The 14,903-nt window shown below is 41.7% G+C and overlaps 1 long non-coding RNA gene across 1 annotated transcript; it reads left to right on the top strand.

The window, feature by feature from the left end:
- The first annotated feature begins 268 nt into the window (after positions 1-268).
- Positions 269-14,553, top strand: LOC138759913 (uncharacterized). Its single transcript, XR_011355220.1, has 2 exons — positions 269-356; positions 14,151-14,553. It is a non-coding gene; the product is annotated as an uncharacterized lncRNA (long non-coding RNA).
- Positions 14,554-14,903: the final 350 nt, after the last annotated feature.

Raw genomic sequence — 14,903 nt, 5'->3', positions numbered from 1 at the left:
ATGAAACACAAGAAGAAATAAATATTGGTCACTGCAGGAAGAGTTGAAAACTGTAACTTCAACACTTCTAAAATATCACGGGAAGGATGTGATGGCATCAGTGGTGAAGTAATTAATTCAGTGATAACATTCAAACTAGTTTGAAGTGGCAAATGTTGCTTTAGACTCAGCTTGACTTTACCCTTTCAGACACTTGAGTCGCCCTGCATGGTTTATGACGTCACCTGAAGTCCCACTGTGATACATTGCCTTTATCATTTACTGGCTGGCATCCATGCTTAGTCTGAATGAAAAGGAAATAGAAATATCTCACTGGTATTTCGTTATTCTGTAACAACCTTGACTTGTTATATTTGGTAAGTCAATAAGTGTCTGACACAGAATGAATGTGCTTCGCTTCAGCGACCATATTCATATTTGCAGTACATCAATAAATAATTGTTACTTTGTTCAAACCATTTTATTTCTTAATCGGTTCTTTCACCATTTGCTGCTGCACAGAAATATCATATTTTATGTTTGACCCGACTGTAGTCAAAGCATAAATGACTTAGTGTCAGTCAATCAGAGAAGATGAATGCGAGAAGCTGGCAGATTGGTCTAGTATATCGCTTTTATCAGTTCAGACTTAAAGCTGATGTGAAGGTCAATACCTTCTAATTCTCCAGTGCCCAGGAGGTGTCTAAATAGTTCAGTATCTTGAGATTTTCTCTTTTGTCAGCTGTTGAATTCTTCTTTGTTGACCTACCTTGGCCAATTTTATAGCTATCAGAACTATAATGCACAAAACTGCCTTTTAACAAGGCCCAGTTTCCTCAGAAGGTTCTAAGTATTTTCTTGACATTGTGAAAGAAGTAATTGGCAGTTGCGCGTTGCAGTTATGTGTGTGACTTTTCCACTTCTGAAACCAATTTTTAGACTCCGTAGGAAATTCAGTTTGATCGCATACTAATGAAGCAATCATGAAATTATAGGAGCAGAACTTAATCATTTTATAAGATGCAATACTTCCCATCACTACTTTTGCAAAATCCCCCGAATGTTCCTCTTTTTGCCAAGAGTAAATGTGTGAAGATTATTCCAATTCTATAGCTTATAATGTGTAATTATTTTAATATTTCTGCTTTAACAGTTTTTTTGTCCCCAACAGCTATCAGCTCTTGAACCTCCCCGTGCTACCCTAATCCCAATCAATCGCTATTCTGGGAGCTCCAAACGATCCATTTGCTCTATTGAAGCATCACTTTTTTTTCTTGCATTAACAAGACCTTATTAACATTAAACTGTTAATATTTATTAATTTATTGTGGCGAACTGCGCCACTTCCTTATCAAACCAGCATCTGTAGTTGCGGGCTCCCACAGGATCAGGAGTTCCAGGTGGCCGGGGTTGTCACAAAGAACTCTGGGAGGCACGTGACTTCAGAGGTCGTGTGATCGTGTTAACACGCCAACTGTAATTATTTAAATTCCTGCAAAGATTCCAGTAAACAGTTCTGTTGCTGCAGCTCACAGACAACTTCTGTTGTGCTTTATTCACTGCACCACACGCCTCACTATCATTTTATATTTTTTAATTTTTATTTGTGTCTTAGCATATTGTGGTAGCTTTACTTATACTGATGTAGTTCATGCATCTTAAATTTATAAAATGTACCTGTGCGGCTCAGGGAGTAAAAATTTGTATTGTGTCAAGCGTTGACTGGTCATCTTTGGGTCCAAATGCCGTGTTGACTGGTTGGGGTCACCAATGTAGTGAGCACTACAGCCGAGAGAGGAGGAATGACACATACTCGATGTGACTGTAGTCAAGACTGCTTTTATTGTGCTCCCTGCCCTTGCTTATTTAGGTCCAGCTTCCAACCACTAGGCCTGGTTTACCCACCATTGTTAGTGGAAGTGACATCACTGACGAGCTGGCCACCGATTGGTCAGCATTCCCACCAATGTTCGCTGTTCCACGCAGTGCGGGCTGTCAGTTGGGAAGATGGTGTTTGCCCACCATTTTGAGTATTGGGTAGCTGGCCAGTACTGATGTAAAATAATTTCAGATCCAGTACCTTACGATATTCAAATTCAAAATAATTCGCCCCAAACAGCTATAATGATCTTAATATTATTGCACAGAAGTTGTCTCTAGGATACTGCATGTTCTGAAACCTACAACAACTACTGTATAAAAGCCTGTCCTTGATCCCAATCAGTTAAAAAAAAGCAAAAGCGACCTTCTCAGCAGTTTGACAGAAACTCCTCTTCACACATTTCAGTGAGTAATCTCAGTGCTGAAATCTTGATCAACAGTTATGACTCTGGACTTGAATTCCTTGAGAACTTGGAAAGACACAGTGCATTTTGAGTAGTGGAATGGGACTGCCTGGATAATTCTTCAGAGTCACCATTGTGTTGATGGGCCCAGTGGCTTCTTTTGAGCCAAAGTAACTCACAATAATGCCATGCCATCAAGCTGTAACCATCCAAAAAAATCTTCATTCCCATCATTCCCTCTGATCCACCAAAGCCATATCCTCCATCACCACAATCATACCCAACATTCCAATACTCCCTCATTTCACTTAACATATCTGGATTCTTTCCTCCTTCCCATCACATTCGGCTGTATCCAGGTTTCAAATTCACCCAGTCCATCTTTAGCAACAATCTCCCTTTTCTCAATCTCTCTGTCTCATTCTCAGAAGACAAAATCTCAACAGACATCTTCTACAAATCCACTAACTCCTACAGCTACCTCAACTGCACGTCTTCACAGTCTGTCCCTTGTAGGGATTCCATTACCATCTCTCAATTTCTCCATCTCCATCTCATCTGCTCCCAGGATGGTCTTCCATGCCAGATCATCAAAGATAACCTCCTTCATTATTTTCCCCTTACCACCATCATCTCAGTCTTCACCTGTGTATCCTCCATTACCTGCACATCTGCTCTGTCCCCCTCCACCCCCACAGCAACAAGGACACAATTCCCCTTGTCCTCACCTACCACCCACCGTCCTTCATGTCCAACACATCCTCCTCCATCACTTTCCCCACCTACTACATGATACCATCTCCAGACACATATTCCCCTCTCCTCCCCTCTCTACCTTCCTCAGGTCTCCTCCTTCTATGACTCCCTTGTCCACTCCTCCCTCCTCACTAATTGTGTCCTTGCCACCTATCCATGTGACGGCAGGAGATTCTCCACTTGTACCCACACCTCCTCCTCACCACTGTTCGGGGACCCAGACAGCCCTTCCAAGTGAAGCAGCATTTCACTTGTGAATCTTCAGGGGTCTCTACTGCATCCAGTCCTCCCATTGTGGTCTCCTCTACATCAGAGAGACTGGGCACTGACTGGGAGATCACTTTGTTGCACACCTCAGCTCTGTCCATCGCAATTACATGGATCTCCCAGTAGCCACCCATTTCAATTCCCCATCCCATTCATTGGCTGACATGTTTGCCCATGGCCTCATGTACAGCAAGATGGAGACCACCCACAAATTGAAGGAACTACACCACCTTCTGTCTGGGCATTGTTATGAGCCCAGAGAACCCCAAAACCCAGCAGCAATATATATTTACCAGGACAAATGGTTACTTAAACAAAAGTTGCTTTTAATTATCTTTAAACATGAAAACAGAATCACACTTTAACTTAACTAACCTAACTTAACCCCCTTCTAATTCTACGTGCACGTGTATGTAATGTGTGTGTAACTTCAGAAAAGTTATTTGGTTCACAGCCCAGTCTCACTTCTCATTCCTCCAAGTTCACTGGCTGCGGACAATTCTTATAGTGTGCACAGAATTTAATATGTGTAAAGTTTACCAGGCTTGGTGCTTGAAAAGTAAATGGTTACCGCTCAGGAAGGTTATTGCTGGTTTTCAGAGAGAGATTTGTTGTTCCAGGACATCCACAACTGATGTTTTTCCATCAGCCACTCCAGTGTCTTGCTGATGAAACTTGCCCCTTCAGGGTTCTTTCTGGTCTCCACAGAGTTCCTTTTTGTTTCCCTTATTCCAAGTGAAACTTTAACCAGCCAGTCCTCTCCTCTTGCATGAACCACAAGAGCTTTAACCAGGCCGTCTTCCAAATGGGCTTTCCTCAAGCTTGCCAGCTTCTGCTGTTCCAGTCCCAGCTGCCTCTACTGGCTGTAACACTTAGAATGCTTGCTCTCTCTCTCTCTCTCTCTCTCTCTCTCTGAGAGAAAAGACTGACTCTGTTTGCAAAACCACATGACACTCTTAGAACAGCAAGCTCTACACCAGACAGAAGGCGGTTCCTACAAGATCTTTCATCTGTTGCCTTTTGTAAACAGTAATCCATTAGTGAAGACTCTTGGGCACTCTCCAAAGCACTTGCAAAAGCTGCGGAGCTGATATGTCTAGCATTAGCAGAGCTCCAGTATTTTAAATAAGATCTGTTTTTAAGTGTTTATATGTGACCTACTCTAACAAACCTTTCCCAATTTATCTCCCAAAAACATATCTACATACTCTATCACAGCACCCTCCAACCTATGGCATTAACATCGACTTCTCTGATATCAGGATAAATCTCATCCTCCTTCTTCTTCCCCGTTATTTTTTTCCCCTGGTGTTATCTCTCTCTCTTTCCTTTTTCCTCTCTTTCCTTTTTCCTCTCTTTCCTTTCACAGCCAAAATTAATTCTCACTTTTCCTTTTATCATGTCCAGTTAACACCTTTTGTTGGTCTGGACTCCTTCCTCTGCCATTCTTCAGTCTTAATTCTGATCCCTTTGTGGCGGCGCACATGGTCATGGCAAACTGGCCCCGCTTGTATCGCCACGTGGCGGGGCAGCCATGGGGAAATGGCATCGTCAGAGGTTTCTCTCTGACTCCAGCATCCCTTCCAGCGCACACCCTGGGCAGTGATTATGATGTCACAATGCACCATGTGACTGAGCTCATGCTGCCCTTATAGGGGCGTGCTGAATTTGAATAAAATGTCATTAACGACCCTCAACATGGTGGCTGTGTTTCTTCCACTGCTCACACCGCCACACCTTCCTGTTTTTTGCTTATACCTTGAAGAAGGGTGCAGGTCTGAAATGTTGGTTACATATAGAACATAGAGAACACAGTACAGACCCTTCAGCCCTCAATGCTGTGCTGACTCATTATATTCTTTCCAAAAAAGGTACTAAACCTTTCCTACCTCTTAACCCTCTATTTTTCTTTCATCCGTGTGCTTGTCTAAGAGTTTCTTAAATTCTTCCAATGTTTCAGCCTCCACCACCATCCCTAGCAAGGCATTGCAGGCACTCACAACTCAGTATAAAAAACTTACTGCTGATGTCTCCCCTAAACTTCACTCCCTTCACGTTGTACACGTCCTCTGGTGTTTGCTGTTCCTGTCCTGAGAAAAAGGCACTGGCTGTCCAACCTATCTATGCCCCTCAGAATTTTGTAGACCTCTATTAAGTCTCCTCTCATCCTTCTTCACTCCAAAGAGAAAAGACTTAGCTCTGCTAACCTTGCCTCATTAGACATTTACCAATCCAGGCAACAGCTTAGTAAATCTCCTCTGCACCCTCTCCATAGCTTCTACAGCCTTCCTAAAATGACCAGAAATGAACACAATACTCTAAGTGTGGTCTCACCAGAGAATTTGTAGAGTTGTAACATGACCTCTCAACTCTTGAACTCAATCCCCCTATTAATGAATCCCATCATCCTATAAGCCTTCTTAACTATCCTATCAACCTACACAGCGACTGTGAGATATGTATGGATTTGGACCGCCTTCTGGTGTGATCTTCCAAAAATGCATCACCTCACACCACACTTATCCATTGAACTCCATCTGCCACTTTTCCACCTAACTTTTCATCCTGTCTATATCCTTTTGTAACCTACGACAACCTTCCACACCATCCACAACTCCTCCAACCTTTGAATCATCCACAAACTTACTTAACCATCCTTCCACCTCTTCATCTAAATCATTTATTAAAATCACAAAGAGCAGGGGTCCCAGAACAAATCCCTGCAGAACTTCAGATATCGTTACCTCTTATGGACATTACGAGACCGGCTGAGTTCCTCCAGTATTTCTGTTTGTTTTTACTACAATCAAAGTGTCTGCAGAATTTCATGTTTCACTATATTCTAATCAGCTCACTTCCTTAAAGAAAACCAACACCCAGCTGACAGAAACCTACTACATCACTCCACTTTAACTGACAGGAACATCACCAGAACAATGAACTATCCAATACCATCATCGGCATTAGATTTCAAAGCTCAAAGCTAAGGGAGAAATTACTCAGGCAGAAAGATCAATATCATCTAACCATTTCTGCAGACAAGTGCAACCTGGGAATTAATTTTAACATTCCATTGTATTTACAGAAAATGCAACAGAATTCCCTAAAGCATGTTTCCTGCACAAACAACATAGCAGAACTAAAAATGCATTCTTATTTAAATGTCTTCCAGTAGAATAATGGGAAATGTGAATGCAACATAGAATTTTAAAATTTAATTTAATTTATTTAGACATAAAGCATGGTAACATGCCATTTTGCCCAAAGAGTCCAAGCTACCCAATTTACACCCACAGTACTTTTTGCACGGTGGGAGGAAACCGGACCCCTTGGGAAAAACCCACAGAGACACGGGGAGAACATACCAACTCCTAACAGACAACGCAGGATTCGAAACCTGGTCTTGATCTATGGCACTGTAAAAGCATTGCACTAACTGCTAAGCCAACCATGCCGAATCAGAGACATTGAAAATCTTTTCCATCTTTTCGAACCATCACAGGAGTAACATCTTCATGCCACATTTGATTAAAATATCAAAAAATACCTGTGACTGGCATTCTGGCAGAATAAAGGGAGGGCCATGTAGCACTGATGTGAGGATGTATTTATATCTTATGTCAGAGGTCGGTCAATTTTCAGATCTTTCTGCCTCAGGCTCACAGAGAATTGTGTATGTCAGGAATAGATAGCTAATTTACACTTTGAGGTTCAAGGACAGTTTCCTTCCAACAACTGTCAGGCTCTTGAACCTCCCCTTTTTACACTAATCAGGGACAGCTTCAACACCACAAAATGACTCTCTATACTATTGTTAAGTCACACTTTTTGTAGTAAGGTAACTAAATATCTATTGTCAAGCTACTTTTTGAGAATTTAGTATGTATTTTTCATAGTACCTGTTCAGTTGCAGAAAGTAAGAATTTAGTGCCTGTCTCTATTGTATAATGTATGTGACAATAAAATCATTATTAATAACAAAGATTCAAAGAAAGTCATTTTGTAAAGACAGACAGAGCCAAGCCAGAGGCTCTAGATCTCTCCCACTTTCAATGGGTCAGACCATGCTGACCTGGGGTCTAGGACATTTTGCCATCCACATTTTGGCGCCAGGCATTTTGTGTCTAACAGAGTCGTCTCATGGAGAAATGAGAGTGGCAGTATTACCAAGGGGTGTGAGTGGTAATGTTACAGGGGTGAGAGTGGCAGTGTTATGGAGGGGTAGGAGCCGAGCAGCAGTGTTACAGGAGTGAGAGCAGCAGTGTAACGGAGGGGCGTGAGCCGAGTGGCAGTATTATAGGGTTGAGAGCAGCAGTGTTACAGAAGAGTGTGAGCGACAGGGTTACAGGAGTGAGAGTGGCAGTATAATGGAGGGGCAAATGCCAAGTGGCAGTATTACAGAGTTGAGGGTTGCAATGTTACAGAGGCGTGGGAGTGGCAATTTAATCAATGCTTGTAAATATAATTAATAATATATTATTTTATATTCATTATTTTGGTTGGTGTCAAAATGTCCTAGGGCTGCAGAAGTCTTGTTTTTTTTGCCAAAATGTCCATCGCCAAAATGTGGGCATCACATTTGATGTGTGGCATCAAACTAAATGGCGCAAAACTGTGGACACCTAAATGACTGATTGCAGCTGACCTGGTACTCCATATAAAATGGTACTTTGCGATTCTTGAACAACTATTGTGGTCTGGAAGCATTCTTGTGGTGCTCCAAGGAGACTGCAGGAAATTCTGACACTCAGCAAAGCCCCCTGTTTTACCAGCTATGAAAACTAGGCATTTTTTTCTTTTTAATGTTTTTTTAAAATTATTTTCTAAACTTAAACTCAGTTATCAACATTATCAGTGTCAACGTTAACAGTATCAGCATTAACTACAATTTACAATTATCCATTTTATACAGTTTTCTGCAGAGTTCAAGCTCTTTTTATTACCCTCCTTCCCTAACCCCCACCTTTAACACTTAACTAACAACAGTTACACACAACATTCAAGACGCTCAAAACAAAGGTATAAGACATGTATCAGAGTTTTAAAGGTTTGTCACAAGATGGCAGCCAGTGCTCAGGCTGTTTTCTTCTCTTGTCTTTTCCTGGTTGAGATGGGCTGGAACACCCCTCCCCCTCGGTCTCCCCTCCCCCGCCAATTGAGGGATATGCGGGGAAGGTAGGGCAGTGAGACGCGATGGTCCACACTATAATCATGCTCCTATGGAATTTAAGTATGATTTCCAAATTCTCAAAGAAGGGTTATACTTTGTCCTTAAGTTGTAAGTAATTTTCTCCAGGAGAACTCAACCTTACATTTCTATTCCAGCGAGTAATACTCAGGCAGGAGTCAGATTTCCAGGTAACCTCTATATACTTCCTGGGCAATGCCATGTGATCATTAAGAATTGAATTTGAAATTTGGACAGATTCATTGTAAGTCTTATGTCCATTATATTTCCCACAGGAACAATTCTGGGTACTGTAGGAATTATTCACCTATGATTTTTTTCGAGGACTTGGCCTAGTTCCACCGTTGGTACATGTCCAGGTTGTGTGCACAAAGGTTCCTGTCTCAATGCCATAATTTAAAAAAAATATACTTTTTATTGAGTTTAACATATAAGGAGGCAATGAATCGGAGCTTGGGCGACTGTTGAGAGGAGGAGGAGCTTGGAGAGGTTGAGGGGTTAATTGGTCAAGGGCCAATAAAAGGAGGGAAGATATTAGGGAGCGGCCAGCAAGGAGCAGCCCAGTGAGTGGCCCGGTGAAGGAGTGGGGCTTCAAGGCTTTGGCTCGAGAGGCTTCGGCGATCAGAGGCTTCGGACGAGCATATCTGAATATTTACTCTGGTAAGTTACAAGGAGAAGGAGGAAGGATGAGTGTGAGGGCAGTTTTCTGCTCCCTTTGTCACATGTGGGAAGTCAAGGAGTCTTCTAACCTCCTGGATGTCCACATGTGAACTAAGGGTGCTGAGATGCAGTGTTTAAGGGACCGAGTTAGGGACATTGAGCTGCAGCTCGATGACCTCGTTTTGGTCAGGGAGAGTGAGGCCGTCATAGATAGGTAGTTACACCTGGCCCACGGAAGGAGGGTTACTGTTAGAAGGAAGAAAGAGAAAGGTTGGGCTCGAGAGAGAGCATCTGAGCCTGAAATCCTCAGAAATAGGTACTTCTCCTTGAGTACTAAGGAAGGGGATAGTCAGGCTAAGATAGGCAGAGGTGTAGAGTCAGCCTCTGTAGCCCAGAAAGGAAGTAATAGGAAGAATAGGGCAATAGTTATAGGGGACTTGCTGGTGAGGGGGACAGGCAGAGGTTTTTGTGGAAGAGATAAAGAAAACTGAATGGTGGTTTGCCTCCCTGGTGCCAGGCTACATGAGTCCAGAACATCCTAAAGGGGGAATGGAAAGAGCCTGAGGTCGTGGTTCACGTTGGTACCAATGACATTGGTAGGAAAGAAGAAGTGGTCCTGCAAAATGAATATAAGGAGTTAGGCAGGGAGCTCAGAATAAGGACCACTAAGGGTGTAATCTTTGGATTACTTCCTGTGCCACACGATAGTGAGGGCAAAAATAGAGTTAGGTGGAGACTGAATGTGTGGCTGAAGGGGTAGTGTAAAATGCAGAGTTTTAAGTTCTTGGACCACTGGGACCATTTCTGGGGGAGATGGGACCTATACTGTAAGGATGGGTTACATCTAAATCCCAGAGGTACCAGTCTCCTGGCAGGGGCTTTAAACTAGTAAGGTTGGAGACAAGGGTTCATGTCAGGGAGGAGAGCAAGAACAGAGTCTTTAGGCAAAGAAAAAAGGCTTTTTCACACAATTTGGAGGTGGAACAGCTGCAGGTAATATTGGCCATAGTAACAATTGTAGAGAAGGTGAGAGGCAGAAAGTTAAATGTGGAAGATCTCTGAGATGCATTTATTTCAATGCAAGGTGTGTGGTAAACAAAGTGGATGAACTAATGGTGTGGCTTTATGAAATGATAGCAATTAGTGAGACTTGGTTGAAGGAAAGTTGTGACTGGCAGTTAAATATTCAGGGATTTCGTTGCTTTAGACATGACAGGATTGGTGGGGTACGAGAGGGAGGTGTGGCATTGCTTGTCAGGGAAGATATTACAGCGGTGCTGAGGCAAAACAGAATAGAGGACTCATCGCGTAAGGCTCTGTGAATTGAACTAAAAAATAAGAAAGGTGAGGTTACAAATATAGGGGTATATTATTGGCCGCCAAAAGAAGATAGGGAACTGGAAGAGCAAATGTGCAGGGAAATAGATGAGATGTGTAGTAGAAATAGGGTTGTGATAGTTGGGGATTTTAATTTTCCTAATATTGATTGGGAAACACAATTAGTGAGAGGGCAGGATGGCTTAGACTTTGTACAGTGTGTTCAAGATTGCTTTTTACAGCAGTATGTTGAGGTGCCAACTAGAGGGGAGGCAGTGTTAGATCTATTGTTAGGGAATGGAATAGGGCAGGTAACGAAAGTGTGCGCTGGTGAGAACTTTGGATCCAGTGATCATGGGTCCATTAACTTCAGCTTAACTATGGAAAGGGATAGGTGAGGTCCGATGTTGAAGGTCTTTGAGTGGGGGGAGGCTAGATTTGAAGAAATGAGAAGGGATTTGCAGAAAATTGTATGGGCTGATTTTTTTTTCTGGAAAAGATGTGGAGGAGATTTGGAGAGTATTTAAAGAAGAGATATTGAGAGAATGGGATCTTTATGTGCTAGTCAGATCGAAAGGCAAGGCCAAAAGTTCAAGGGAACTGTGGATTTCTGGAAAAATTAGGAAGTTGGTTCGGGATAACAGGGGGGCATATATTAAATTTAAGAAGCAAAAAAATGGATAAGATGTATGATTATTATGTAGATTGCAGAAAAAAAACCCTAAGAAGGAAATTCGGCAAAAAGAAGGTATGAAGTGTCAATTGCTGATAAGATAAAAGTGAATCCAAAGCGTTTTTACAGATATGTGAATAGTAAAAGGAGGGTTAAGGAGAGAATAGGACCGCTAGAAAATGCAAGCGGTGAACTATGCGAGGAACCGTATCAGATGGGAGAGATATTTAACAATTTTTTTCTCATCTGTGTTCACAAAAGAAAATGACATTGGACTATAAGGGAAGCAAACGGCTTAGTTATGGAAAAGATAGGGATTTGTAAAGAGAGAGTTGTGGAGCTTCTAGGGTCAGTAAAAGTGGATAAGTCTGCTGATCCTGATGGGATTTTCTCCAAGACATTAAGGGAAGTCAGGGAGCAAATAGCGGAGGCCCTGTCAGTGATTTTTCAACAATCACTGGAGGAGGGTGTGGTGTCGCAGGATTGGAGGGTTGCTAATGTAGTTCCATTGTTTAAAAAAGGGATGAGGTGTCGTCCAAGTAATTATAGACCTGTAAGCTTGACTTCGGTGATAGGAAAAGTTATGGAGGGTATTCTTAGAGATGGTGTGTATAAATATTTAGATAAGTTGGGATTGATCAGGAGCACCCAGCATGGGTTTGTGAAGGGGAAGTCATGTTTGATGAACCTTGTTGAGTTTTTCGAAGTTACAAGAAAGGTGGATGAAGGTAGGGCAGCTGATGTAGTCTATCTGGATTTTAGCAAAGCTTTTGATAAGGTTCCACATGACAGGTTAGTAAGGAAGGTTCAGTCACTAGGGATTAAGAGAGAAATAGTAAGATGGGTTCAGAGTTGGCTGGAGGAGAGACAGCAGAGGGTCATGGTGGACAACTGTCAGGATGAAAACCTGTGATGAGCGGCATCCCTCAAGGATCGGTGCTTGTTCCCCTGCTGTTCATAATTTATATTAATGATTTGGATGATGGGCTGGTTAACTGGGTAAGTAAATATGCAGACGATACGAAAATTGGGGGAGTGGTGGATAGCGAAGAAGGTTTTCACGGATTACAGAGGTTATTTGGTTTGTCTGGAAAATTGGGCTGAAAGATGGCAGATGAAATTTAATTTAGAGAAGTGTGAGGTGCTTCATTTCGGAAAAATATAATCAAAATAGGACATATGTAGTGAAGGGGAGGACATTGGGGAATGCAGAAGAACAAAGAGATCTTGGAGTTTTGGTGCAGCGTTCCTTGAAGGTGGATTCCCATGCTGACAGGGGTTAAGAAGGCATTTGGTATGTTAGCCTTCATAAATCATAGCTTAGAGTATAGGAGCTGGGAAGTGATGCTGCGACTGTTTAAGGCATTGGTGAGGCCAGGTTTGGAGTATTGTGTTCAGTTCTGGTCTCCAAATTACAGGAAGGATATAGATAAGGTGGAGAGGATGCAGAGAAGATTTACAAGGATGTTGCCTAGCTTAAAATACCTAGAGTACAGAGAAAGATTGAAGAGGTTAGGACTTTATTCATTGGAATGTAGACGGTTGAGAGGGGATTTGATAGAGGTTTTTAAAATTATGAAGGGAGTAGATAAACTAGATGGAAGTTGACTCTTCCCCCTGAGAGCAGGGGAGGTTGAAACAAGAGGACACAAGTTGATGGTAAGGGGTCAAAATTTTAGGAGAAACATTATAGGATGCTTCTTCTCTCAGAGTGATAGCTGAATGGAATAGTTTTCCGGAAAAAATAGTTGAGGCAGAGTCAATTCTTTCATTTAAGAGGAGGCTGGATATATACATAGATAGGAGGGGGTTAGAGGGTTATGGGCGTAAAATGGGTGGGGGGATCTAGCGGAGTTGTTTGAGTGAACCGGCGTGGACTTGAAGGGCCAAGATGGCCTGTTTCCATGCCATAAAGTGTTATATGGTTATATGGTTTAAAAAAATTACATTGTGATTCATTTGTACACAAGTAAACAGAGAGAGAAAAAAAAAGAAAAACTAAAACTACATCAATAGTTACTTGTAGTACCTCAAACTATTTTGATAGAAATAATGTATGAAACTGTGTCAACCTCATTTATTAAAATGATGATAAAATAATAAAGGAAAAGAAAAAAAACCCTAAAAACTACAAACTAAGCTAAACTAATCTAACCCTTCCCTTTCATCAAGTATACCTTGTATATTATGTTGAGTAATAAAACAATTCAATAAAGTGGAACCACTGGCAAACCCCAGAACCTACAGTAATTATTAATTATTCCAATTATAAAATATATTCTGAGAATGGGTCAAAAGCTAGGTAATTATTAGATGTTTTTATGCCTTGCACATTGATAACCACCCCAAATTGCACAGATAAAGACCTGTAGGGGCAGCACAGTTGGTGTAGCACAACTCTATTATAGCACCAGTGATCAGAGTTTGAATCCAGCATTGTCTATAAGGAGCATGTACGTTCTCCATGTGACCACTTGGGTTTTCTCCGGGTGCTCCGGTTTCCTCCAAAAGGATTTATGGGGTTTGTAGGTTAATTGGTGTAATTGGGCTAATGGGCCGGAAAGGCCTGTTACCATGCTGTATGCCTAAAATTTTTAAAAAATTACTTTTAAATTAAAAAATCTAAAATTTAAATAAAATTAGCAAAGGATAGGTAAAATAACTGAGCATTTTAAGCTGCAGAGAACTAATTTGGAACAAAAAGCCACTTAGGCTCTGACTCAGTACACCCACAGAAATCATCAGGGACAGGGATTCTATGCTCCGCCTCCTCTGGCTCATGATCCAACTGATGGATCTCCAGTTCAATGCAAGCTTGGAGTATAGCATTGCATTTCAAGGATTGGGGTGGGTGGGGGGGTGGGGAGTATTTCAGTGGGGAAAGAACTGACTGAATTGGTGTTCTGGGATCTTACATTTGACACCAAATACATGATAGTGTCAGACATTATTCATTGAAACAGATAAACTGCCTACTTGATTGTGTAACAGTAAGCCCGGTGTCTCATGATTTGTGTTTTTCTAGCTAGTCATACAAGAAGCAATAGGGATGATGACATTGGCCCTGACACCAGCTACTTTGGATTGCAATCCAGAAGCCAGTGTGAAATGAATGAGAATAAAACTGCATATGACCCTAGTCCTCTCCTCCCCAGCCATGAGCCTTGCCAACATTCACTGGCAAGGCTTCTGCATGGAAGAATAGCCACTTGGGTGAGTGAAACGAGGAAACCACAGAACCACAATGAGAATGAAAGAAAACGTACATAAATGAACAAGGGCAAGGCAACAGTCCAAGTCTAATCCAAGCGTCAACATTAAGTAGCAAAATAATACAGTTATATTGTATGGACAAAGAGAAGCATGACATTCTTCATTGAATGCATGTAATCTTTAAATCAAATAAACAGCATAAAAACTATTTAAAATATTGTTGGAAACAACCTAATTATAAACTGTTAATGTCTTAGAATGTTTAAAGATATTTACGCAAAGCACTCATTTTATATTTCGCCCATGATATGGTATGTTGGCTGCAACATTCATTTACGTGGTTGAAAAAAGTTTCTCAGAGAAAGTCAAAGCACAGGAATGAAACTCAAGAGTCTGGATGGAGGTCCATCATCGTTGCCACACAGGGATCAGCAAATCCTTACCCAGCCAGAACTGAGCAAAAAACATCTTTCCTCTGCAATGCCACTCCATGGCGGTGATAGGATAGTGTGATGGGGTGGGGAAGTCACAGATTGTGGGAAGGGACTGAAATAATTAGAAGTAT

This window comes from Narcine bancroftii, chromosome 4 (genome assembly GCF_036971445.1).
Source record: "Narcine bancroftii isolate sNarBan1 chromosome 4, sNarBan1.hap1, whole genome shotgun sequence".
Taxonomy (NCBI): domain Eukaryota; kingdom Metazoa; phylum Chordata; class Chondrichthyes; order Torpediniformes; family Narcinidae; genus Narcine; species Narcine bancroftii.
This window is presented reverse-complemented; position numbering and strand designations above follow the sequence as displayed.